This window comes from Gopherus flavomarginatus, chromosome 7 (genome assembly GCF_025201925.1).
Source record: "Gopherus flavomarginatus isolate rGopFla2 chromosome 7, rGopFla2.mat.asm, whole genome shotgun sequence".
NCBI lineage: Eukaryota > Metazoa > Chordata > Testudines > Testudinidae > Gopherus > Gopherus flavomarginatus.
The window spans coordinates 110672404-110700091 of NC_066623.1; the positions used below are offsets into that span (position 1 = coordinate 110672404).

Sequence of the window (27688 nt, forward strand, 5' to 3'; positions counted from 1 at the left end):
CTCAGTCTCTGAGTCCCCCACTAAACTAAGTCTAAAGTTTCAGCTAAACACAGGGGCACATGCAAATAGCTGTACTAACAGCAGGATCTACACTGGTAAAATAGGAGGAGTTGCATGTCAGGGCACTAATTCCCAGTCCCAGTGCAAGGCAATATAGGATCCAGGCACCAGGTCCTTAGAACCAGAATTTGTAATCACTGGAGAGTGGGATGAAATTAGTTACAGAAGGCAACTCCCAAGAAACAAGGCATTGACCAAATGGCTGGGTGGATGTTAAACCATCACCAGCCATTGTGTGCAGCAAGTGAATGACAATTAGTAACTTAATGACCACCATCACCAGAGAATTACTCAGCCCTGGGACTCAGCAATGCTACCTCTCCCTGCCCCCCAACATGGTGCCTAGACTTGTGTTTGCCAGAGCACATGGACTAAACTAAACACATACTACAACAGCAGACAGTTCGTTCCAGCCTTCCATCCACACCCCCAAGGCAGAGATTGTACTGCTATGAAGATTTCCCCTGATAGTCTGTTTTCCTCTCCTACCCCCCACCCCATCCCTTCCCCACTGCCTCTTCCCTTCCACCCCTCACCCCCTAAGAGGCAGTCACCCAGATGCCAAGGAGAGGGAACCAAGCACACTACATGGCCACTGTCTCTGAAAGGCAGGCGTTTCTGCCTGGGCAGGGAGGGCAAGCAGGGGTACCACACCCCACAGGAGACCAGGAGATGTGCCTTCCCCCCCCCCCCCCCCGACCAATGCCTGTCCTGGTCCAGCTGCCCGGGTGCAGAGAATATTTTTGGAGATTTCTCTGGCTAAGCCACCTGCCCCCCACCATGCAGACGACCATCCCACCAGCAGCCAGGTGCTGGCTCTCACAGCTACCTGGAGAGTTTCCAGTCCCCCCCGAAGTCACCCTCACCACAAGAAAGACTCCCTTTGAAATACACTTACCAGCTGCTGCTACTGGCTGCCTTTAGTTGGGTGAGAGGGTAGGAGCTGCTGCTGTAGAACCAGAGAAAGCACACCTGCCACAGTGCCACAAGAAGCAGGTAGGAGAAGGAGGTGGGGTCTCTCAGCTGCTCAGCTCCTTGCTCCAGGAGCAATTCTCCTCGCTGATTGGCTGGTGGCCAAAAACCAGCTAAACAGCGAGCACTCGCACTCCCCTAGCTAGCAACCCTACTGCCCCCGCCTAACAGCTGATGGCTCGTGGGCCCCCATGGGCTCCATAAACAGTTTACTCGTGGGTGGGCGCCCCTGCCCCCTATAGGGGCATGCCCCGACCGACCCCCTTCTTCCCCAAGGCCCCAGCCTCTCCTCCTCCCCAGGAGCCCAGCTTGCTGGAGCTCAGTTCTTTCCCCCTCCCCTCACTGATTAGCTGTCTGTCTGTCTCCTGCTGGGAGACAGCTAATCGGTGAGGCAGGGAGGGGGCACGGTTTATGCAGCACACTAGGGGAAGCCAGCAAAGTGTGCCTGCAGGAGCCCAGCTTGCTGGAGCTGAGTTCTTCCCCTCCTCTCCCTGCCGCTGGATCAGCTGCCTCGCTCCTGCTGGGAGACACAGCTGACTGGCGGGGGCGGGGTATGCAGCATGCTGGGGGAAGCCGGGCAGGCCTTGCTTCAGAGTGGAGCATGGGTCCTGCCCCTGGCGCCATGGTAATCCCGCCTAAGGAGCAGCTTTTTTGAAAATGTGCTGAGGGGAAGCAGCTGCTTCCCCTGCACCCAACTAGCTACGCTACTGAGCTTTAGTGATTTAAAACAATAGTAAAGAGCCCCAGTGAAATCGACTCCTGGTATTATTTGTAGTTGGGTATGCCCACAGTGTGCCACACGTGGTCCCTGGCCCGAAGAGCTCCCAATGTAAAAGATGCTGTGACACAGCAAAGGGGAAAGAGTACAAATACGAGTGTAAAGGTCCCAGTGGCACGGTAACTGGCCATGGAAACACAGTGCTTGACCAGCACACTGAATCAAGCTTCTGGGCTCTGGACTGGCAACCAAGAGAAATGTAAAGTTGTACTGGGTGCAGTGGCTCGAGGGGCTGTTCTGGCAGCCAGGGATCACCAAGGCACAAGTGTACTCCTGGCCACACTCCTTTTCATGATGACACCCACTACATGGGAGGCTGGGAAGGGTCCAGAGTGGGGCTGAGGCCATGGTTCGTTGTGTGCACCATGGTGCATTGGACTGTGTCTCCCTAAAAGCCAGTTGGCCGACAACACTCCATATGTGGGGTCCCTTCAGTTCTCCTAAACTGCCCACACTATCCCCCACTATCACATCTATTGTGCCCATCAACATCTTGGCTGAGCCATCTCCTTCCCAGACTGCAGAGGCTCACCCAGAAGCAAAGGCCCCTTCGTCCCTCACCCCAGGTTCCTGCCTCTGGGGCAGGGAAGGTGCGACGCTGTATGGAATTTGGGGGACACTTTAGGATATTATGAACACCAATATTGTAAAATTGTCATGAGTTGTGCCAGATATGCCATGTAAGGTATCTGCAAAAATGTTATAATTTTCCAAGTTGATGATCTTGTTATATGTTTGTCACATTTGTATTATGCATTGTAGCTATATATGTATGCCTGTTTTTCAAACTTGTGCCATGCTTCTAAGTGACAACCCCAGACAGTTTGGAAACAGCACTGCCTAGCCTGCTTGATGGCTCATCAAGCAACATCAATTGTACAATGAACCCTTTGAAAGGGTCAGGGATATAACTTATGACTTAGGGGACATGCCCATACGGGGACATGCCTATAGACAAAACTCTATAGCTTCCAGGTCTTGTGCTCGGCATCTTGAGTTTGGAACAAAGGAAAACAAGCTGCATGGCAAAAGACTGTAAAAGGCAGCTCCATCTTCTGCTTCTTGTCTTCATTCCTGTTTCTTACCTCTGGAATAACCTTCCTACAAACGAAGCTCTGAACAAAGGACTGAATGAGCCATCCAAGCTTTGGATGTGTTCCAGAGGGACTTTCAAACCAGCAAACTCACCAGTGTTGCTAGGAACCTGATGGACTTCGAAGTCCTTGTATATATGTGGCTGTTTACCATTGAACAACTCTGGTCATCTTCTTTCTTTTTTCTTTATAATAAACCTTTAGTTTTAGACCCTAAAGGATTGGCTGGCAGCATGGGATTTTGGGTAAGATCCAAACTGATACTGATCTGGTAACATAGCTGACCCTTTGGGGTCAGAGGAACATTTTGTATGTGTGAGCAGAGTTTTTAAAATAACTTCTCACTATACTGGACCTCAGTCCTGATTAGGAGCCTGAGAACTGGAATGCAATAAAGGGTGATGTGTGATTTCTTTTTTTTATTTCTTGATAACCCGTGTGGGGGATCAGAAGCACAGTTTGTGACTGGTTGGGGAGTTTAACTTCAGTGTTACCCACCAGTCTTGGAAGTGTCTGGTTTCTCTTTTACAGCCTGCCCTGACCGTGGCATTTCCAGTGAGGGATGCCCCAGGTCGCAGAGGGGCACTGGACTCTTCTCTTTACCCTTCTGGCTGTGGAGGGGGGCACGGGGACTAGGCTGCTCTTCTGGATGGCTGCAGCAATGGCACAGCCCACCCTGAGAGCCCAGGGATGGTGGGTAGGAGTTTGCTCTAGATGCAAGCAGCAAGGTGGAAGACGTTGTGATGGCGAGAGTGGGAGCAGGCTACAACGGGGAGCGGTTAGGAGACAGGCTGAGGTGGAGTGCTGGCTGGGGGAATAAGATCTAGCAGCTGGCATTCTGGCAGCAGGGCAGCTGTGCAGAATCTTGAAGATCAAGCTGAGAAGCCTGGATGTACACCCTGTCACACAGTCATTGGCATTCGCCATTAAGTGGGTGATTTCGGTCAAGTGGGTCCCGGCCCCCTGACGGGGTCACTTAGATTAATAGTCCCTGGGTCCCTGAGTGGACAAAACAAACAAGCAGTATGAGTCCTGCAGCCTCCTGGCTGGGGCAAAGCAAATGAACAGTCTGGAGGCCTGAAGCCTCTCTACACTACCATGCTGCCTCCTCTAGCTGGTGGTGATCTGATGTCCCCATCAGTCTCTGTAGTCAGCGAGGTATCCACACTGTAGTCCGGGTCCATGGGCCCTGCTGCTTGCAGAGTAACTGGTACCTCTGGATGAGCCCCCAGGACACACCCTTACTCCTCTGCAACCAGCCCTGACTTTATCTGGTTCCTCCACTTGGAACATGCCCAGCAGAGGAAAGGAGATGTGGCCTCCTGGGCCCACGATGATTGGTCCGCCCCGGTCACAGTCTTGCAGTCTCTGATCTCCTTTATCGCTGGGTCTCAACATTCTTGCCAGTGCTCACATGTGTTGTCAATGTCTCTTCTCAGTAAGGGCTGGTCTACACTGTGTGTGTGCGGGGGGATTGATCTAAGATACACAACTTCAGCTACGCTATTCGTAGCTGAGTCGAAGTATCTTAGTTTGACTTACCTGGCTGTCCTCATGGCAGCAAGTTGACTGCCGCGGCTTCCCCGTCGACTCCGCTTACTCCTCCTGCCGAGGTGGAGTATGGGCGTCGATTCGGGGATTGATTTATTGCGCCTAGACAAGACACGATAAATTGATCCCTGATAGACCGATTACTACCCACTAATCCAGCGGGGAGTATGGACGTGGCCTAAGTGAATTCTACTACTGGTCAAAATTTTTTGGAGACAGATTTTTCATGAAAAAATTGTTTTACCAAAAGCTAATTTTTCTGAGTAAAAAGAAATCATGTTTGACAAAATTTGATTCCCCCTGCTTTTGAAATGGAAAAAAAAGTACTTTTTGGCATTTTCAAAAATTTTCATTTAAAAATTATGGTTAAAATCCTACATTGTCTAAGGGCTTGGCTACACTTGCAGATGTAGAGCATCGGGAGTTAAACAAGCCCTCGGAGACCTCAGCAGGGAAAACGCTGCCCCGTGTCTACACTGACAGCTACACGCGCAATGGCGTGGCCACATTAGCAACTCTTGCAACGCCACAGAGAGCAGTTATTGTGGTAGCTATCCCAGTGTACAAGTGGCTGCAGAGTGCTTTTCAAATGGGGTGGGTGGAGTGGAGTGTGTTGTGTGTATGTGGGGGGAGAGACAACATGTTTGAGGAGCAGAGAGTGCATCAGCATGCTGTCTTGTAAGTTCCCTCCCTCACCTCTCTCTCTCACACACACACATACACACACACGGCTCAGCAGCAATAGCATTGCACAGTAATGGCAACACTTCGGTGGCGGGCCCTTCACTCGCTCTGAGTCTTCGGCAATGGGTCCCTCAGTGCTGCCAAAGATGCGGAGCGAGTGAAGGACCCACCGCCGCCACAGACTCAGAGTGCCGCCCAGTGAGTACAAACGTCCACTCCCCCGCTTTTTCCCAGGCCCCCTGAATCCTCTGGGTAGAACCAACAACAAACCTCCACCCACAACACTTTCCACAATTGGCAAAATTTGGAAAACAGCCAGAAAGTGGGTGGTAATAGTTTTTGTTTAATATTTTCCCTGGGGAAACCATGATTTCCTGATGGAAAATAAATATTCAAATAATTTCCCCTTGAAAATTCTCGTTTTCTGGCCCACCCCACTGATTTCTATGGTATTAAACTGACATTTGTCTTTGCTCAATTTAAGCTGCTTTCTCTTCGTAATAGCAGTGCTGCTCTAGGCTATCACATGATCAGGGCGCCCTTTCACTCCAACACCACATTCTGTTATTGGGGATATTATACAATGAAATACAGTATTACTTGCACATATGTTCTCCAAAAGACAATATCAAGAAGCAGCATCTGCCAGCGAGTGTATTAAATATGGTCATCTTGGAAATTTCTTCATCTAGGGCAACCTGCCAGTACACCAAATTTGCTAAAAAGTTTGGCTGCTACCATAGACTCATAGACTCTAGGACTGGAAGGGACCTCGAGAGATCATCGAGTCCAGTCCCCTGCCCTTATGGCAGGACCAAATACTGTCTAGACCATCCCTAAAAGACATTTATCTAACCTACTCTTAAATATCTCCAGAGATGGAGATTCCACAACTTCCCTAGGCAATCTATTCCAGTGTTTAACCACCCTGACAGTTAGGAACTTTTTCCTAATGTCCAACCTAAATCTCCCTTGCTACATTTTAGCTCATTGCTTCTTGTTCTATCATTAGAGGCTAAGGTGAACAAGTTTTCTCCCTCCTCCTGATGACAACCTTTTAGATACCTGAAAACTGCTATCATGTCCCCTCTCAGTCTTTTCTTTCCCAAACTAAACAAACCCAATTCCTTCAGCCTTCCTTCATAGGTCATGTTCTCAAGACCTTTAATCCTTCTTGTTGCTCTTCTCTGGACCCTCTCCAATTTCTCCACATCTTTCTTGAAATGCGGTGCCCAGAACTGGACACAATACTCCAGTTCAGGCCTAACCAGCGCAGAGTAAAGCGGAAGAATGACTTCTCGTGTCTTGTTTACAACACACCTGTTAATGCATCCCAGAATCATGTTTGCTTTTTTTGCAACAGTATCACACTGTTGACTCATATTAAGCTTGTGGTCCACTATGACCCCTAGATCTCTTTCTGCCATACTCCTTCCTAGACAGTCTCTTCCCATTCTGTATGTGTGAAACTGATTGTTCCTTCCTAAGTGGAGCACTTTGCATTTACCTTTATTGAACTTCATCCTGTTTAGCTCAGACCATTTCTCCAATTTGTCCAGATCATTTTGAATTTTGACCCTGTCCTCCAAAGCAGTTGCAATCCCTCCCAGTTTGGTATTGTCTGCAAACTTAATAAGCGTACTTTCTATGCCAACATCTAAATCGTTGATGAAGATATTGAACAGAGCCGGTCCCAAAACAGACCCCTGTGGAACCCCACTTGTTATACCTTTCCAGCAGGATTGGGAGCCATTAATAACTACTCTCTGAGTACGGTTATCCAGCCAGTTATGCACCCACCTTATAGTAGCCCCATCTAAATTGTACTTTTCTAGTTTATCCATAAGAATATCATGCGAGACTGTATCAAATGCCTTACTAAAGTCTAGGTATATCACATCCATCGCTTCTCCCTTATCCACAAGGCTTGTTATCCTATCAAAGAATGCTATCAGATTAGTTTGACACAATTTGTTCTTTACAAATCCATGCTGGCTATTCCCTATCACCTTACCACCTTCCAAGTGTTTGCAGATGATTTCTTTAATTACTTGCTCCATTATCTTCCCTGGCACAGAAGTTAAACTAACTGGTCTGTAGTTTCCTCGGTTGTTTTTATTTCCCTTTTTATAGATGGGCACTATATTTGCCCTTTTCCAGTCTTCTGGAATCTCCCCCGTCTCCCATGATTTCCCAAAGATAATAGCTAGAGGCTCAGATACCTCCGCTATTAACTCCTTGAGTATTCTAGGATGCATTTCATCAGGCCCTGGTGACTTGCAGGCATCTAACTTTTCTAAGTGATTTTTTACTTGCTCTTTTTTTATTTTATCTTCTAAACCTACCCTCTTCCCGTAAGCATTCACTATATTAGATATTCCTTCAGACTTCTCAGTGAAGACCGAAACAAAGAAGTCATTAAGCATCTCTGCCATTTCCAAGTCTCCCATTACTGTTTCCCCCTACTCACTGAGCAGTGGGCCTACCCTGTCCTTGGTCTTCCTCTTGCTTCTAATGTAGTGATAAAAATTATTATTGTTTCCCTTTATTCCCATAGCTAGTTTGAGCTCATTTTGTGCCTTTGCCTTTCTAATCTTGCCTCTGCATTCCTGTATTTGCCTATATTCGTCCTTTGTAATCTGACCTAGTTTCCATTTTTTATATGATGCCTTTTTATTTTGTAGGTCATGCAAGATCTCGTGGTTAAGCCATGGTGGTCTTTTGCCACATTTTCTATCTTTCCTAACCATCGGAATAGCTTGCTTTTGGGCCCTTAATAGTGTCCCTTTGAAAAACTGCCAACTTTCCTCAGTTGTTTTTCCCCTCAGTCTTGATTCCCATGGGACCTTACCTATCAGCTCCCTGAGCTTACCAAAATCCGCCTTCCTGAAATCCATTGTCTCTATTTTGCTGTACTCCCTTCTACCCTTCCTTAGAATTGCAAACTCTATGATTTCATGATCACTTTCACCCAAGCTTCCTTCTACTTTCAAATTCTCAACGAGTTCCTCCCTATTTGTTAAAATCAAGTCTAGAACAGCTTCCCCCTTAGTAGCTTTTTCAACTTTCTGAAATAAAAAGTTGTCTGCAATGCAGTCCAGGAACTTATTGGATAGTCTGTGCCCCGTGGTGTTATTTTCCCAACATATATCTGGATAGTTGAAGTCCCTACATCACCACCAAATCTTGGGCTTTGGATGATTTTGTTAGTTGTTTGAAAAAAGCCTCATCCACCTCTTCCAACTGGTTAGGTGGCCTGTAGTAGACTCCTAGCATGACATCACCCGTGTTTTTTACCCCTTTTAGCCTAACCCAGAGACTTTCAACACTTCCGTCTCCTATGTCCATCTCCACCTCAGTCCAAGTGGAATACCACTTGTTTCCTGCCAAGAGGTTTGAGCTACTGTGAACTCAGCTGTGTCAGAGCCATTCCACACATGGTGTTTCATGAAGTGGCAGGTGATCCTAGGCTCTGCTGCAGCAGAGAGTTCTTTGGGTGGCGGTTAAGGAAGGAAGAGGACAGGTGACTCAAGCACAACAAGGATCTGTCTATACAGAGACAGGAGAATCCTGGGCACTCTGCACATTTCCAAAGACAATAGGCTTCCTCCATCACGTGGGCTTGACAGCCCTTCTGGACAGCTTGATTTATTTCACTGCTCGAAACAGACCTCCCCGTCCACTGTGTGAGTTCAGTTGAGCATAAAACTAGAATTTTGGCATAGCCAATATGCTGAGTAAGGATTTTATTGATAATTACAGTGTAGGAATACACAGGTATTAATTACTCCACCCTTATATCAAAGTTGATACAGCTTCAAGGAAATAATACTGAATGCAATGAGAATTTATTTTAAGTCATCCTAATCGGACAGGTGGGGGGAAGTCCCAAACTCTTACACTATTCGTTTGCATGAAAAATGATCCAGGGTGTGATATGGAAGTATTGTTTTCACAGCAACTTCTGCTACCAAAAAAACTGGGAAGAAAAGAGTCTGACTTCTAAAGGAGTTGCAATGATTAATGGGCCAGCCGTGATGTTGCAATATTTTCAGATACAGATTACCAGGACTGACTTTTACTAGTAGTTGTCAATCAAGGCTGATTGAGTGTGCGACGAGACAATATCTGTAATATTACTTGGTCCTTATAAAAGAGACTTAAATAAAGTTGAGGTACTGGTTCTGTATTAGCGGAAAGACCATCCCTGAGTTTCTGTGGCATTCTCAGCCTCCTTGTGCTGAGCCAGACTAGACAGAGCCAACCCTAAACCTGACTCTCTCAGAGAGATATCTTCTCATCTCCCGGTTCCAAATCAACATGAATGTTAGACACAACCGTATATATACAAAACAACCCCCTAACAACTCACTAACAATTTTCAATTAGTCTTTGAGGTGTGCTGCTCAGTCTTGTGGATCTGGTGTTATCTCTTCAGTCTCTGCAGGGTGGTGTGTGGTATCTCATGCGGACCGGACAAAGCACACGACCAATGTGGTTGCAGGCTGAATCAAATCTGTTTATTCACGGCTTTATTATATAGCCATCTCTTACATTACATAACACTTAACACGCAGCACCAAACCATGTTATAATCTTTCCTTATTGGACAGCGGGCAAATATCACGTGCTCATCATGCATCTAATCATTACTGATCGGTTAATTGCAACGACGTGATCCCTGATTATATAAAGAGTGATTTATAGCCTTGTTTGCTTCTTTTCTATAGTCGGGCTTCCGTCTTGCCGGCGCTTCTCTGAGACAGCCCCACGCCAACCCTCCCTGAGTGCCCGGACACGACCCCGGTCCAGCGCTGCACCTTTTCTACCCAGATCAGTATAGGGATGATAAATCCCTACACCTCCCCCTTTCTTTTCAAACAAGGCTGTGGCAATACGCATAAGGCTTTGTCGTAATATATAAACAAAACAAGGAGCAAAAATAAGAAAAAGCAATATAATTATTAATAGATACAATTCAGTGTGTAACAGTGAAGTAAGCCAAGTTGGTTAACCAAAACTATTAAGCCAATCCCAGGGAGGATTCTATCCCTGGGTAAGTTTATACACATTATCCAGTAATGGCTGCAACAACGCATGTATAGAATGTGAGTGATCCGATGAGTTTATACAACACATACCTTCTGAAAAAATCAATAGCTGCTCGATTTTGCAAAACTGCATAACGTATACTATCTACATCTTACAACTTAATTAATGATTACAAGTTTCTAATGAAAGTCAGGAAAGAGGAAACGTAGATCCGGGATGGTATCGTCGTTTGCCGCTTCTATATCGGGGTCGTATGGTTGCTCAGCATGTTGTTGGGTGAGCCACGGTCGAACCCACTTCGCGGGGATCCATCTGGGACCTGTAGTAGTAGAAACACAGGCATAACCCCTCCCCCATGTTAATAACTCTACAGGACCTTGCCATTTCTGATGTGTATAATCAAACCATCAAACCTGCGGGCGAGGCAGCAAGTGTTCTTGCCCTGTGGCACCAGTAATATGTCGCGTGACCGGTGGGACGTTATGCGTCCCTACTTGTAACCAGTTAAGCACATATAGAGCCTTTGAAAGGCGAGCATGGGGTGTACGGGTTAATGGGTCAGCATCAGGGGAAACTCCCCCTTTTTGTTTTAATAAAAGAAGCTTTAAAGAGGCATGGGAACGTTCCACGATAGCTTGACCGGTGGAATTGCCGGGGACACCGGTAACATGAGAGATACCCCATAAGGAAAGAAAGCGAGCTGTACGATGAGAAATATATCCAGCGCCATTATCCGTTTTTATGGACGCAGGGATGCCCATAACAGCAAAACAAGCCTGCCAGTGTTTAATAACATCCCGGGAACCTGTACTGGCTAACCCCGTAGCCCACAGAAATCCTGAAAAGGTGTCCACCGTAACGTGAATATATTTAAGGGAGCCGAATTCAGGAAAAAGGGTAATATCAGTTTGCCAAATTTGCAAGGAAGACAAACCACGGGGATTAACACCAGAGGCAAGGGAAGGAGGTAAAATATGTTGTTGACAACTAGGACAGGAGGCTACAAGGGCATGGGTGGTACTTACAGGAAGCTTGAATTGACGGGTTAGGGCACGGGCAGATTGGTGAAAAAACTCATGGGAAAGACGGGCCTGAGCAAAGGAATTAGGGACATGAACCGAGCCGACCAACCGGTCGATAAGGGCATTACCCTGTGCAAGACCATTAACAATACCAGAGTGACTACGAATGTGGGTAATAAAATAGGGACAAGAGCGGGCATCGAGTAAATGCCAAAGCTGGAGAAGAGCCTGCCATAACACAGGGTTAGGCACTTGCTTTAGAAGTGAGCGCTCTAAGCGACACGTTACACCAACCGCATAAAGGGAATCGCTAACAATATTAAGAGGAATAGTGGGCCACTTAACAAAGGCACGAATAATAGCCTGGAATTCCAAAACCTGGAGAGACCCCTCTGCCACGACCAATTCATGATGCCAGGCACCAGCCGTGTGCCACAGAAGGCCAGCACGGGCCATTTTGCAGCTGGCATCAGCAAACACAGTAAGCCCCTGAACAGGGGAAGATTGTCGCATGACCACCTTTTCTAAGGGAATTGTCACTGACAGGAGGCGGTGAGAGGGATAGTGATTAGTAAGACGGCCAGTATAACATAACAAAGCAACAGCAAAAGAGACATCATTAGCAAGAATGTGGGAGAGTAAAGGAGCATTAAAAGGTACATAAATAACATCAGGATCAGCGCCCGTAATTGTAACTGTACGGGCGCGGGCTGTCACAATAAGTGATGCAATGGCTTCCAATCGAGTGATAACTGTTTTGGAAAATTGAGAGGATGGGAAAATCCATTCGAGTCTGACGAGAGGGTCAGGTAGATCCGGAAGCCATTGAAAAAGCAGTGCTTCCAGGGAGGTATCTCTGGAGAGAATCGCCAGGGACACAGGTGAACCCGGGAGAATGCGGCCAGAATACCGAAGCGTAATCTTATTGGCAATAGTGCGGAGGGCAACTTCATGTTGTGGTCGCAAGGAGCGAGGTTCAGCTGGATCACGGCCTCCTTATAGAAGTTGAAGAAGGGGAGCCAGATCCTCATTAGAGATGCCACAAAGCCCACGGACCCACTGTAAGTCTCCGACCAGGCGTTGGACGTCATGCAGGTTGCGAATAGTGAGATTAATAGTCAGTTTTTGTGGTCGTACGATAGAGTTAGTAATGTGCGTGCCTAGATAATAATAAGGAGCTTGTTGTTGAATTTTGTCCGGGGCTATGGTGAGGCCAGCAGATTGCAGCACGGAAGTGATTTCCAAAATTGCCATCTTAGCATTAAGGGTTGCCCCCGCGAAAAGAATGTCATCCATATAATGATAAATAAGCCATTCGGGGTGTGTGCGATGGAGTGCCTTTAACGCCCAGGCCACATAAAGCTGACAAATAGTGGGTGAGTTTTTCATGCCCTGCGGAAGCACTGTCCACTGATATCGTTGAGCAGGTTCGGCTTTGTTTATAGAGGGAATCGAGAAAGCAAACTTGTCCTTGTCGTTAGGATGAAGTGGAATTGTGAAGAAACAATCCTTTAAATCGATTACAAGGAGAGGCCAATTACGAAGGAGCATCGTAGGGGTACGTAAGCCTGGTTGAAGGGTCCCCATGTCTTTTATGACCGCATTTATTGCTCGTAAATCATGTAACAGGTGCCACTTTCCTGATTTTTTGGGAATGGTAAAAATTGGGGTAAAAATGGTAAAAATTCCAGGGGCTTAAGGAAGGTTCAAGGTGGCCCTTTTCAAGCTGTTCCTGGACCAATTCTTGTACACGGGCGAGCTTGTGAGCTGGCAGCGGCCATTGAGCGACCCATACCGGAGCAGAGGTTAACCATTCCAATTGCAGGATCTGCCGCCCCTCAATGGCCGCTAAACAAAAGGGGAGTTATGTAAAATAATTCCCCACTGACTTAAGCAAGCACGACCTATCAGCCAGACGGGAGCAGAGAGAACGTAAGGACGTACCTTCGCTGTTGTAGCAGGGTCCTCGTCATCACAGATTGTAATATAGTAGGTACTGATGCGAGTGGGTTGGGTCCCCCCAATACCCCTGACTGAGGTCATAGCATCTTGCAAGGGCCAGGAATCAGGCCAAAATTGGATTGGGACAATAGTCACATCGGCTCCAGTATCCAAGAGGGCTTCATGTCGTATTTGGCGGCCATCTGGGCCCTGTAGGCACACCGCCCGCAAGGGTTTGCGTTGCGTTAATGTCATAGCAAGAGCTATCTGTGGGGGATCAGTAGATCCAAAGCCATGAGGCCCACGTTCCGTTGTTTTAGTTTTAGGTACAGAACTTTGAAATGGAATTAATTGAGCAGTACGAGTACCAGCCACAATATTAACCGGAGGGAAGAGGGCACGGACCATTATTCCGATATTTCCGGTGTAATCCGCGTCAATAAGGCCAGGCAGTACGAAGAGTCCTTGTTTAGACATAGAGGAGCGGCCAATTAGGAGAGCACTAAGTCCGTATCCTAGAGGGCCATTTACTACGGAAGGAACGATTTGTACCTTATTGTTTTCCAATGATATATCTGCTGCTGTGGCCAAGTCCACTCCGGCACTTCCTCGGGTGGCTCCTGTAAGGTATTCCAAACAACCAGTTTGGGGCTGGGGAACTCTTGTGTCTTCACGCCCCCCCGGCGGGCACTCCGTATCCCGTTTCCCTGCAGCAGTGTGCCATTCTTTTTGAAACGAGATCGGCATTCGGACCCACGGTGCCCAAACTTGTCACAACGGTTACAAGTTCCCGCAAAAGCCTTTGTTGCATTATCGGTTCCCGTCCGTGTATTTTTATTCGGGCAGTCCCTTTTCATATGTCCCGGCTTTCCACATGCAAAACAAACTCCCGACGGGCGGGAAGGCTTACTGGACCTTACCAAGGGTCGAAGGGCCACTGCCAGTGCTGATGCGTGAGCCTTTGCATGTATTTCCGCTTTGTTAGTTTCCTCGTATATTGATGCTCTGTTACAGGCTTCCACCATTTCTGTCAGGGAAGCAGTCTTTGGTAGAGTAGCCAAAATACAACGACAAACGGCATTGGCATTTTGTGTAGCGAGATCAAGTCCAACAGCTGCCTTTGCTTCGGCCGTTAAATTAGGGGAACGATCTATCGCTTCTCTAAGTCGATCGAGAAACGTTGAATAAGGCTCAGAAGGAGCCTGGACAATTTTTGCGTATGGCGGGATCGGTTTACCCATCTGAGGTACATCCTTAAAAGCGGCCAGAGCCAGTCCTTGTGACTGTTGTAAAATCCGAGGATCAAGACGAGCTTGCCGTTGCGGGTCCGCATAAACTCCAGTTCCCATAAGCATATCCTGAGTGGCATAACGCAGAGGATTGTCCTCAGACAAATCAATTTTACGTATGAGAGCCATTTCCTCACGCTTTGACCAATTATCCTTCCACAATAGCCTTTGAGTGGGTGTTAGAAGCATATCAGCAAACTTTGACGAGTCATAAGGGCACATAGCTTGTCCGACGAATACCTGCTCTATGAGGGACTGTACACATGGATTATTCATGCCGTAGGGCATTATTGATTTTTGTGCCTCACGGACAAGTTTCCAGTCCAATGGCGCCCACTGTCGCCTAGCAGGATTGTTCGGGTCCGGTGTAATAACCGGGAAGGCATTAGGTAAGAATTCTCCTTCTATGTGGGCTTCCTTTATAAGTCCATGCCACCGCCGCACCGGATCCGGAGACCCCGGACCCACAGCATCAGGTGAATATGCTGGTGGCTTATTAGTAAAGGGATTGTTAGGTTCCAGCGGCTTGCCCACAAAGGGGTTATCCTGCTCAGTACATCCCACATTACAACCCCAACGCCCGCAGCGGCGACAGGGGGTGACAACATCACCCGAGTGTGGGGTTTTATCGGGCGGTTTAGTCTTATATGCTCTCTGAAAACTAGACAAACCCGGCTCAGACATTTCGTGCAGGGTTTTTAATGTACGAGATTGCGGAGGATGGTCCTCCCCGACCATCTGGGACAATTTATTTAGCATTTCTTGCAATTGAAAACCTTGCCTTCTGATCTCCTCCTGGAATTCAACCGTCCCTGCATTGATGGCTTCCATTTTTTCCAAGGATTCATCTGGATCCTTTGGGAGCGGGACGGTGCTAGGATCGATTTCAGGCGCACTGGGGGCTAGCAGAATTACAGTCTCTTCTCCCCCAAAGAACTCCCGGGCGCCAACCGGCAACACACAGGGCGGCTCCTCTTTTGGCCGAAAAATATTATTAACCACAGCCTGCACTTCTGCCTCCGCGGCGAGTGTCTCTACAACCTTTTTTGTTTTGCACCATATTTGGCTCAGGGATATGGCTTCGTTGTTGCCATGCGAAACAGATTCCCATAGTTCAGATCCCACACGCTCCCAAACGGCTTTATCCAAAACAGTATTTGGAGTAATAAAAAACTCGCGCCTTTGTCCCCACTTCAACAACTGGGACAGCGTGTCGGAGGGAATCTTTTCTCCCTGCTTCTCAGCAGTGCATAACAAAAAATCATGCACCATTTTTTCCTCCGCTGACAAAGCGGAACCCATACTATTTTCTGCAGCCGCTCACTTGTGAGCTCACGAACGTCTCTCTCGGACGACCAGGAGCCGATATCCCGTCGTTACCTCCTGCCGCGGCCGCTACCTCTGCCTTTCCTTTCGAACTCATCGACCAGGTCCTGCCGGATCGGATCACGTCGGGGTCACCATTTGTGGTATCTCATGCGGACCGGACAAAGCACACGACCAATGTGGTTGCAGGCTGAATCAAATCTGTTTATTCACGGCTTTATTATATAGCCATCTCTTACATTACATAACACTTAACACGCAGCACCAAACCATGTTATAATCTTTCCTTATTGGACAGCGGGCAAATGTCACGCGCTCATCATGCATCTAATCATTACTGATTGGTTAATTGCAACGACGTGATCCCTGATTATATAAAGAGTGATTTATAGCCTTGTTTACTTCTTTTCTATAGTCGGGCTTCCGTCATGCCGGCGCTTCTCCGAGACAGCCCCACGCCAACCCTCCCTGAGTGCCCGGACACGACCCCGGTCCAGCGCTGCACCTTTTCTACCCAGATCAGTATAGGGATGATAAATCCCTACAGTGGTGTTCAGTACCAACCATGTGCACCCATTCTGTGGACTCCTCCATGGCCCTTCCTGGTTCTAGCTCTGCGGATTTAGATTCTGCCTCCCGTGCTGTCTCACTTCTTGTCTCCTTGCCCTCCCTTCATCCAGGGGTCTGCTAGAGGCATCTCCTATTCCGTCTGTATGTCAGTTCCCTCAGGAGTGACAACCTCGTAGGACCTAGGAGCCACTTTGTGAAAGATCCCAGCCTTTTGTGACCAAGTTCTTGCCTCACATACTTGTACATGATCATGTTGCTGCAAAGGCTGAAGTTCATATGACCCCTGTCATAATCAACTTTTTGTTTCTTTTGGTCAGTTTTCTTATACACAGTGAAGCCATTTTATCTGTTACACCAATTTCTACACAGTCAGGCTTTCTTCTTTTCAGTTTTCTATTTGTGACGGGTTTTGGTTGGCTAGGTCCCAGTACCAAAAGGAAGGGGAAGTGTGGATGGGAAACCAGGACCCTGAGACTGACAGTCCCTAGGGGCAATGGGGAGAGGCCAATGCTCCAGGTTAGCCTGATTGACAGGGCAAACAGGCTAATGACGGAGTCGGGGTTCAGAAAGGTTCCATCCTCCGTGTGAGCTGGAATTGCCCTGGGTCAGACAGACAGACTGGGGCCGAGCTAAGGAGAGAGAAGACCCTGTGCTGGGAGCAGAGCTGCAGCCATAGAGCCAGAGGGGGCCAGAGAGGCAGCCCAGGGGCTGGAGACAGAGCAGTAGCATCAGTGCTGAGGCCGAGTGGAGCCGGAGCTAGAACAGTGGAGCTGGAGCCGGGTGCAGTGAGCTACTGGGGCCAGCCAAGGAGGGACCCTGGGCAAAGGGCCAGTGCAGAAAGACATCCCCAACCAAGGGTCCTTGCAGGCCAGACCGGAAGGGGGATCTTAACTCAATGGGGGCGGATGCTGGGAAGAAGGGTCCCACCACCCAAAGCCCAGAGGTGTGTGGCCACCACCAGAGCAAGTGCTCAAACCATAGCATCCCTGCAGCACAGCCAGGACCTGAGAAGGAGGCCTGGGACCTACAAGGAACAGACTATGAACTGCCCTGATGTTCCAGAGACACTGTTTGTGATGTTCCCTGCCACAGAGCAGGGTGATGTGTTTCCTTTACCCTCTCCCCATTTTTCCTTATTCTTTTTTAAATTAATTGCTGATTAAATAAATTGTATTTGCTTTAAAATGTATGTAATGATCAGTGAGTTAGGGAAGTGTCCATTGCAGAGAGAGCACCCCGGAGTGGGGACACCCTAGCCCCAGTCCTGGGTGACCACAGCAAGGTTGGGGGTTGAGCCCCCCAGGAATCCTGGGCCCAGCCTTGGTGGGGTTACAAGGACTCTGCCAGACAAGAGAGTGGAAGGGGAGTCCACGAAGGCAGGGGGCCTCTGGGTAAAGGAAGTGGGAACGAGGACTCAGATCCTTGCACTAGCCCATTTCACCCGGGTAGTGCAGAAGCCAGGAAAATTCCCCACAATAGCAGGATCATTCCCTCATTTACATATTGAACAAAACCTCTGCTGGCGACAACCCACGTGTAACGAGGCGTGACTCCTTTCCCACCTTTTTCCCCACAGAAAATGCACAGATTTGAGTGATTGTACTTTCACTGTATCCTTTTATTTTAAGTATTCACCACCATTTCCATAACAATTCCTATGCAACAGTCTGTATACAGCACCACCATAATTTTTTGGCCTTCTCCCCAGGACCCCAGGGGAACAGAGGTCTCTCTCCTTTGAGGCCTTCATTTAACTGGGCTCAACTAGCCTTAATCCCTCTCTTTCCCCCTGGCACTTCCTTCCTGCTTTATTGGATTTATGGGGTAAGTGGCTCCTGATCCCACCAAGCCGGCCAACCTGATTGTCTAATTACTGCTTCCAGCTTTCTCAAGGGGAGCTAATAAACTTCTGAGTGATCAGAGCACAGACTCACCTGTTCTCTCCCTGCACTCTGTTCCACCATGCTTTAAGGGGGCAGCAATTTTGAGTAAGAGTTAGACTCTTCTTCCTTTTTAAACAGCCTCTTAATTATTTGGATGCCATTTTCCACTAGACCATTAGACTGTGCATATCTCGGATGAGATGTAATATTTTTACACTAGGGCTGTCAAACGATTACAAAAAATAGTTGCAATTAATCAGTTTTAATCTCACTGTTAAACAATAACAGAATACCAATTTAAATTGATCATAAATATTTTTGCATGATTTTCTACATTTTCAAATATATGGATTTCAATTACAATGCAGAATATAAAGTGAATGGTGCTCACTTTATATTATTTCTGGTTACAAATATTTGCATTGTAAAAAAGATAAACAAAAAAAATAGCATATTTCAATTCACCTCATACAAGTACCGTAGTGCAATCTATCGTGAAAGTGCAATTGACAAATGTTGAATTATTATTTGTACAACTGCATGCAAAACCAAAATAATGTAAAACTTTAGATCCTATAAGTCAAAGCAAGAAAGGGTATATGCATTTTTAGCACATCTGGCATATAAATACCTCGCAAAGCCGGCTACAACAGTGCCATGCGAACGCCTGTTCTCACTTTCAGGTGACATTGTAAATAAGAAGTGGGCAGCAGTATGTCCCGTAAATGTAAACAAACTTGTTTGTCTGAGTAATTGGCTGAATAAGTAGCCCTAGTTTACACCTTTGTTAGCAAATTGTCTGAACTCACATCCATCAAACTGTGGCCCATTATTTGTCATGCCCACTTCTTTGCAGTAGTGTTTTCTACTTTCTATTTTTGGAAACTGCAATAAATAATTACAAACCAGTGCACAGTTTCTTCTAGCATATGTGAACAAATCAATGCCCACTTTTACCATGGAACTAAACTCTCCTGAGTAAATATTATGGGCTCTTTACTTGACTGGGTCTGTATTTCTGTCATGTTTCACAAGCTCTAATGGTTTCTTCTATGTCCACATCTATGTACCAGATGGAGGATAGCTAATATAATGCCTATTTTTTAAAAAAGGCTCCAGAGGTGATCCTGGCAATTACAGGTGGTAAGCCTAACTTAAGCACTTGACAGATTCATTGAAACTGTAGTAAAGAACAGAATTATCAGACACATAGATGAACATGATTGTTAGGGAAGAGTCAACATGGTTTTTCTAAAGGGAAATCATGCCTCACCAATCTATTAGAATTCTTTGAGGGGGTCAACAAGCATGTGGACAAGGGTGATCCAGTGGATATAGTGTACTTAGATTTTCAGAAAGCCTTTGACAAGGTCCCTCACCAAAGGCTCTTAAGCAAAGTAAGCTGCCATGGGATAAGTAGTAAGGTTCTGTCCTGGATCAGTAACTGGTTAAAAGATAGGAAGCAAAGAGTAGGAATAAATGGTTAGTTTTCAGAATGGAGAGTGGCAAAAAGGAGTGTCCCCCAGGGGTCTGTACTGGGATGAGTACTATCCAACATATTCAAAAATGATCTGGAAAAAGGGGTCAACAGTGAGGTGGCAAAATTTGCAGATGATACAAAACTACTCAAGATGGTTACGTCCAAAGCAGACTGTGAAGAGTTACAAAGGGATCTCACAAAACTGGGTGGCGAGGCAACAAAATGGCAGATGAAATTCAATGTTGATAAATACAAAGCACTGCACATTGGAAAACATAATCCCAACTATATATATTAAATAATGAGGTCTAAATTAGCTGTTACCACTCAAGAAAGATCTTGGAGTCATTATGGATAGTTCTCTGAAAACATCCATTCAATGTGCTGTGGCAGTTAAAAAAAAGCGAACAGACAGTCCCGATTTGGGGGTATTTTTCTTATGTAGGCTCCTATTACCCCTCACCCCGTCCTGATTTTTCACACTTGCTGTCTGGTCACCTTAGGGGCATGGGTCACTTCTTGGCTTGAACTAGAGTAAAGGGTGGAGTCTCTGTAACTTGAAGTCTTTAAATCATGATTTGAGGACTTCAGTAACTCAGACAGAGGTTAGGGGTCAATTACAGGAGTGGGTGGGTGATGTTCTGTGGCCTGCAATGTGCAGATCAGATGAGATGATCATGCCAGTCCCCTCTGACCTTAAAGTCTATCAATCTAGGTACAAACTGTCCTACAAAGTTACCATTTCTAGGAATTTTTGAACCTCCTCTTTGTCTGTTAGGGCCAATTGCCTGTACCCCACTGGGGCCTACTTGTATCTCCTGTTCTATCAGCCTCTCTCCCAGGTATATTTCTCAGACCCTAAATTTACATTTTTGTTGATTTAGCTTTTATCCTACTGAATAAGCTCTTTCTAGTGCTCTTTGGAGCCTCTGGTCATGTTCCTCTGGCATATGTCCCCAGATTAAAACATCATCCATCTATGCTTTGGTACCTCCAGTACCACCAAATATTTGTTGTGCTTTTCTGTGGAACACTTCAGGTGCAGGATATAACCCAAAGGTAGCCCGCAAAAGCAGTATCTCCCAAAGGCAAGTGCACAAATGGGTACTACTTTTTTTCCTAAGGGCATCTACCAAAAACTAACTGATGCATCTAGTGTGGAGATATTTGGCATCAATCACTTCTCCAAAGATTTCTTCCCTTGTAGATATAGGAAAATGTTCCCGCTCTTCCGTATTATTATGGATGTCTAGATGTAGGTGAAGGTGTCCATCTTTCTTTTCAACCATTACTACAGAATGGACCCACTCTGTCAGTTCTACTTTCTCTATGGTGCCTAGTGCAATTAACTTGTCCAGTTCCTCTTTGAGCTTCTGCTTGGGGAAAAGAGGTGCACTCCTAAGGGGGGGTGTATTATGGGACTATTGGCTTCAGTCCACTCTATCTTATACTCTGTTGAGAGCTTTCCAGTCCCCTTAAAGACATCTTGGAACTGGTCCTCGATATGTGATCCCCTCCCCCTCTAAAGAACACACTCTGTATAAGGCCCAGGGTCTGACACTTTTGCAACCCTAGGATTGGTGTTCTTCGCCCTTGCACAATTACAAACACTATCCTTTCCACATTGTCTTTTGCCTTTACTTAACGCTCACTTACAGCAATAGATGGAGTCAGCTCTCTGCTTTAAGCACTCTAAATGCAAGCCTAGATCTTCCAGCAGCCTCCTTCTGAGCTTTATTTCTCTGCTTCCCATAACAATGAGTTTTCTAATTACGGAACCTGTGAGCTCTCCACCATTGATCTCAGGCTGCCAAGCCAGTCACAAATTCTTCAAAAGTTTCTCCTTCTTTTTGAGCTCTCCTATGAAAGTTGTTTCTTTCAAAAGTCTCCTTCCTTCTGGGAGCAAAGTATGCCACAGATTTTTGCAGCACTGCCTCATAACTAGCCTGCCCTTCTTGGCTTACCTGCAGATTGTTATGTACATCTAGCGCTTCTGACACAGCTATATTAAGGAAAATCTTTTGTTTATCTACCTTCCCAGCGGCTCCATTGGTCTGCTGCATTTGAACTTTGTTGGGGCTCTGAGCAGCTCCATTTCTCTTCACCCCACTCCTGAAACCATGTGATATTACTGGGCTCTTATGAAGGAGATAAAGACAACATTGAGGGATTTCCTTCTTTATTAGAAGCAGAAGTAGATTAAGTTTTTGTGGGAGCCTGAGACAGAAGAAGTGGGGGCACGTCCCCATCCCTTCTGCCTGCACTTCCGCCCCCGTTCCCCGACACACACACACTCTTGCTGGGGAAATGGGGTCAGGGCCTGGGGGCTTGCATCACTCCACCTACGTGGCGCTCTTGCCAGGGAGCGAGGTAAGGGAGTGGTGGAGTCTTCCCCTGCTGGAGCACTGGGTGGACAGAGCTGGACAAGTTCCCATGCCCCACTCCCACTCCCCAGCAGGCACGCCAGGCAGGAGGAGTAGGTTGACATGTGGGGGTGCCCATTTTTCCAGGACGTCCCAAGTGTCTGGGGCCCCTATGCATGAGCCCCGTTGTCCCAGTGGCTAATCCACCACTGATTAGAAGAAAAACTGAGACTGTAATGATCTTGGAGTTCATTAAATAACAAACCAGTGAATGAAAAATAAATAAAACTTTAATAAAACAAACTGGAGAGCTTCTGGAGTGAGTGTTCCCAACCCCTGCCCCAGGGAACCTCCTCAAATTCCTATGTTTGTAATACTGTCCCTTATGAAGTAGCGTCTCTAAATTATAATCTTCTATGAACATATCTCTGCAGCTTCCTTCTTAAAGAAAGGAAAATTAACTCTAATCCACATATATAAACAGCTAACAACTATCTAATAACTCATGCATTACATTCTCATCCCATGTAGTATATTTCCATAAACCCAATGTGAGAGGAGTGGTTACCCAGACATCACTCTCGCGTGAGTCTTTACCATTCACTTTCCTCAAATACCCCTTCTCCAGGCAGGTTACCAAGTCTCTATGAGTGTTTCAGGATGTTTAATCTCCTGCTCTGATCTTCTCAGGATCAGCCTTTCATTAGAGTCTGGAGTTGTTCTCTTGTTCCTTGATATTTTCTCCTTTTTAAAAAAAATAATTGGAGATATACCTATCTCCTAGAACTGGAAGGGACCTCAAAAGGTCATCAAGTCCAGCCCTCTGCCTTCACTAGCAGGACCAAGTACTGATTTTTGCCCCAGATCCTTTAGTGGCCCTCTCAAGGAGTGAACTCACAATCCTGGGTTTAAGCAAGCCAATGCTCAAACCCCTGAGCTATCCCTTCTCCCTAGTTTTTGCATTGATAAAGGATCAGTCAGATGAGAAATGCCAGAGTTCACATCTCCTGTCAACATATTGGAATTTTCTGGGATTATTCGTAAATCCCTCCAATTATGTTGAAATGTGTCCCCCTTGCTCTGTCTGGACTACATAAGATCTTGGATGCAGCTGTTCTTTAATGGTACTACTTTGGCCCCAAGTATTAGAAGTGTGATCCCTCAGGCACACTGTCATCTGGGTTAAGAGGTGGGAGATCACAGGCCGTTTTGTCAAAATAATAGTTCTGCTTCCACTTCTGATTTTCTTTCATCTTCTGTATGGTTTCATTGTTATGAAATTTCAGCAGGTTATCAGTGATTGGTAAATTAGATCTGATCCTTCTTCCCATTAACATCTGAGCTGGAGAAAAGCCATTCCCCAAGGGCGTACTTCAGTAAATCAGTAATGCTTTATACAAATCACTGTCAAAAGTCTTTTTAATAATGTTCTTTATTGTCTGTATAGATCTTTCCGCAAATCCATTTGATTGGGGATAATTTGTGCTTGATGTTTTGTGATGAAAATCCCAATCTATGGCAAATTGCCTAAAATCTGCACTGGAAACTTGTGGTCCATTATTGCTAAAGAGTTCATCTGGAATTCCATGTCTGGAGAAGATTCCCTTCATGCCGGCTATCACTGATTTACTATTAGTACTAGGCAGTGTGCAAATGTCTGGATACAGAGAATAATAATCTGTGACTATTAAATAATCCTTTAATTGGCAGGTAAATAAGTTAGTGCCGATCTTCTCATAAGGCCTTTTTGTGGAACTGGATGAGGTCTTAGTAGCTCTGCCTGTTGGCATGTCTTGTATTTCAAACATGGGAAGCAGTTTCCTACCACATTAGAGATGTTGTGATTGATCCGCGGCCAATACAGCACCATGCGTGCTCGTTGTTTGCACTTCTCAATTCCTAAATGACCCTCGTGGATCTTCTACAACATTTCTTTTCGGAGGCTTGTTGGAATTACAACTTTACTGCCCTTGAAAATCACCTCATCTATCACAGTAAGTTCATGTCTGCAGTTCCAATAGTTTCTTATACTTAGATAGCAACTGCTTATTTCTTCAGGCCATCCTTTAATTATCACTTCTTTAAGGATTCCCAATGATTCAGCTTTCTCTATTTGCTCTCTTATTTGTTGCAGTTTCCTGTTAGCTATGGAAATTGACTTTACAATCAAAGCTACATAGTCTTGCAGCTCTGTCTTTAAAGTCCTCCCTGGTTTCATGGGAGCCACTGCTCTGGAAAGTGCATCTGCAGTGAACATGAATTTACCAGATATGTAGGTCACAACCAAATCGGATTTTTGCAGTTTTATTATCATTCTTTGAATCGTTAAGGTGCAGTCATTCAGCGATTTGCTAAATAATGTGTTCTATTTCAACTTCAACTGTCTGTCCATAAATATACTGATTGAATCTTTCATAGGCAAACTATATTCCTAAAAGCCCCTTCTCAATCTGTGCGTATCTGGTTTCTGCCTCAGCCAGTGATTTAGGTGCATATGCCACTGGTTGCCAACAACCCTCATGCTTCATAAAATCACTGCATCTAGCCCAGACTGTGAAGCATCTGCTGAGATCGTAGTAGGTCTTCCTAGTGTATAGAACTTCACTGGTTCTTGTAGCAGCTGTTTTAAATCTTCCCATGAGTCCTCCCGCTCTGCACTCCAGTACCATTCATTTTTATTTTCTAGAAGTTTTCTCAAAACTGCTGTTTTGACAGATAGATTAGGTATGAATTTACCAAGATAATTAGAGGAACCATTAGACATCTTTCTTTGACAGGGGACATGGCATCATTTCAATGACTGAAATCGTCCTCTTATCAGGTTTTACACCTTTGCTGGAAATCATGTCCCCAGCAAAAGTCAGTTCTGTAACCCCTAAAACACATTTCTCCCTGTTTAGTTTAAGTTTTGTAGCTCTAGTTTCATCTAGGACTTCCTGAATTCTACAATCATGCTCCTCTTTCACTGAGCCCCAGATGATGTCATCCATCCCACAGTTCCCCATTCATGCCCAGAAGGACAGATGAGTTTTGCTGGGAAGGAATCACAGAATGGCTCAGCTTCTGTGGCACAAAGAACCCTGGGATGTGATACCTGAAGTCCCAGTGACACACGCAGGAAAGTGCAGCCATAAGCTGTGACTCCGTGGGTGCTCCAGGGCTGGAGCACCCACGGGGAAAAATTGTTGGGTGCTCTGCACCCATTGGCAGCTCCCCTCCCTGCCACCCCCGAGCTCACCTCTGCTCTGCCTCCTCCTCTGAGCATGCTGAGCTCTGCTTCTCCCCCCTCCCTCCCAGTTCTTCCCACCATAAAACAGATGATTCATGGCAACAAGCGCTGGGAGGGATGGGGAAGAGAGGGAATGCGACATGCTCGGGGAAGAGGTAAGGCTGAGAGGGGGATTTGGGGAAGGGGTCCAATGGGGCAGGGAGGGGCAGAGTTGGGGTGGGGCAGGGGTGGAGTCGAGGCAGGGCTGAGCACCCACCGGCTCCTGGAAAAGTTGGTGCCTATGAGTGCAGTTGCGGTGAGCACACAGTAATGCAAGTAGGACTTTACAGTGAGCAAATCTAGTGCTCAGACCAGGTGCCAAACGCTGCAGTGAAGATATGCTCCAAAAGTTGGTCTCTCCAGCCACTGGATAGCTCCTGCTGGCATTTTTGTAGCACCAGCTCTAAATGTTGGACTCCTACAGCCCAATTCAACTCCCAAGTGAAAATGATGGGAATCTTTCGATCAGCTGCAATGGCAATAGGATCAGACCCTTACAGTGGTGCTGGCAAAAAACATTCTGCTAGCCTTGCTATCTGAAAAGGAAGGCACAAGAGGGAGAATTTAGTCTCTGTGTGCACACTTTATAATTTTGGGAGGTGCTGAGATGTGTGGAGTGATGGATGTGGTTTACAAAGATGGGTGGATAGAAGTTACTGTTATTAAAACTGTTTATTAATTATTATTACTGAGGATGAGCTTAGGAGCCCCATGACCTCACCGTATTAGCTGCTGTTCAGGCACAGACAAAGGGTACGTCTATACTACCTGCCAGATCGGTGGGTAGTGTTCAATGTATCGGGGATTGATTTATCGCATCTTGTCTCAGTGCGATAAAATTGATCCCTGGATCAATGCCTGTACTCCACCTCAGCAGGAGGAGTAAGCAGAGTCGACGGGGGAGCCGTGGCGGTCCACTTGCCTCCGTGAGGACGGCCAGGTAAGTTGACCTAAGATACTTCGACTTCAGCTACACTATTCACGTTGCTGAAGTTGCATATCTTAGTTCGACCCCCTCCCCCTAGTGTAGCCCAGGCGTAAGACAACATGCCCTGCCCCAAATAAAAATAAACATTAACAACACAGCTCTTATGACGATTGTCCCCAGTGTCCATTCAATGATGAGGATCATCCCAGCTGTCCGATCAAAATTGTCAGAATCTTGCTGTGCCGGTTCCCTCCCCAGTCTCTGCATTTATGTGCAGGGAATTTAATACGTTAACCCACCGGGTAACCTCCACCTCTTATTTTAGAAGAACTCCATCTCTTGCCTTATGCTGTGTATTGGAAGTATTAGCCAAATCAACTGAGTTTGGTGAAAAGCACTTTGCCTAAAGCCCATCGAACAAGCCTTGCTAAGTCTCCGTCTAGCAGGTGGGCATCCATTTTACTTGTGTGGAGATGGTGCAGTCCAAACAGGCTCTGATTGCAGGAGTTACTCCAATGATCATTGATTCCAAAATGATGCCTGTGACATTGTTGGATGGTTTCCAACATCATCATTCAGATATTTTCTCTAATGCTCGACTCTGGCAAGCTCGCTGGGAAGATTGTCCACACAGAAATAGAAAGAATTCTCAGACTAAGGTCATGTCTGCGCTAGCGAGCTTACAGTGGCACAGCTGCACTGATACAGCTGTGTCGCTGTAAGATCGCTCACGTAGCCGCTCTGTGCTGACAGGAGAGAGCTCTCCCTTTGACATAATAAAACAACTGACATAGTGCTGTGCACACAAGCACTTATGCCGGCAAACCTTATGTTGCTCAGGGGTGGTTTTTGTGGAAGTGTAGACATGGCTAAATCAGACCTATGGTCCAGCTAGTCCAGTATCTCATCTCCAGCTGTGGTTAGGACCAGATGGTTCAGATGAAAGTGTAAGAAACCCAGGATCAGGCAGATGTAGGATAACATGCTCCATGCATTAACCTTCTCTTGAGGTTTCAGAGTGGCAGCTGTGTTAGTCTGGATCAGCAAAAAGAATGAGGAGTCCTTGTGGCACCTTAGAGATTAACATTTATTTGGGCATAAGCTTTTGTGGGTTAAAACCCACTTAATTGGATGCATGCAGTGGAAAATACAGTAGGAAGATCTATACACACACACACAAAACATGAAAAAATGGGTGTTGCCATACCAACTGTAATGAGACTAATTAGTTAAGGTGGGCTATTATCAGCAGGAGAAAAAAAAAGTTTGTAGTGATAATCAGGATAGCCCTTTTCCAACAGTTGACAAGAAGGTGTGAGTAACAGTAGGGGAAAAATTAGCATTGGGAAATAGTTTTTACTTTGTCTAATGACCCATCCACTTCCAGTCTTTATTTGAGCCTAATCTAATGGTGTCCAGTTTGCAAA

At 46.2% G+C, this 27688-nt stretch overlaps 1 protein-coding gene across 1 annotated transcript in view; it reads right to left on the bottom strand.

Annotated features, from left to right (window-relative positions):
• LOC127055116 (cytochrome P450 4B1-like) overlaps window positions 1-27688 on the bottom strand; it is a 202061-nt gene that overhangs the window by 35789 nt on the left and 138584 nt on the right. The window lies entirely within an intron of this gene.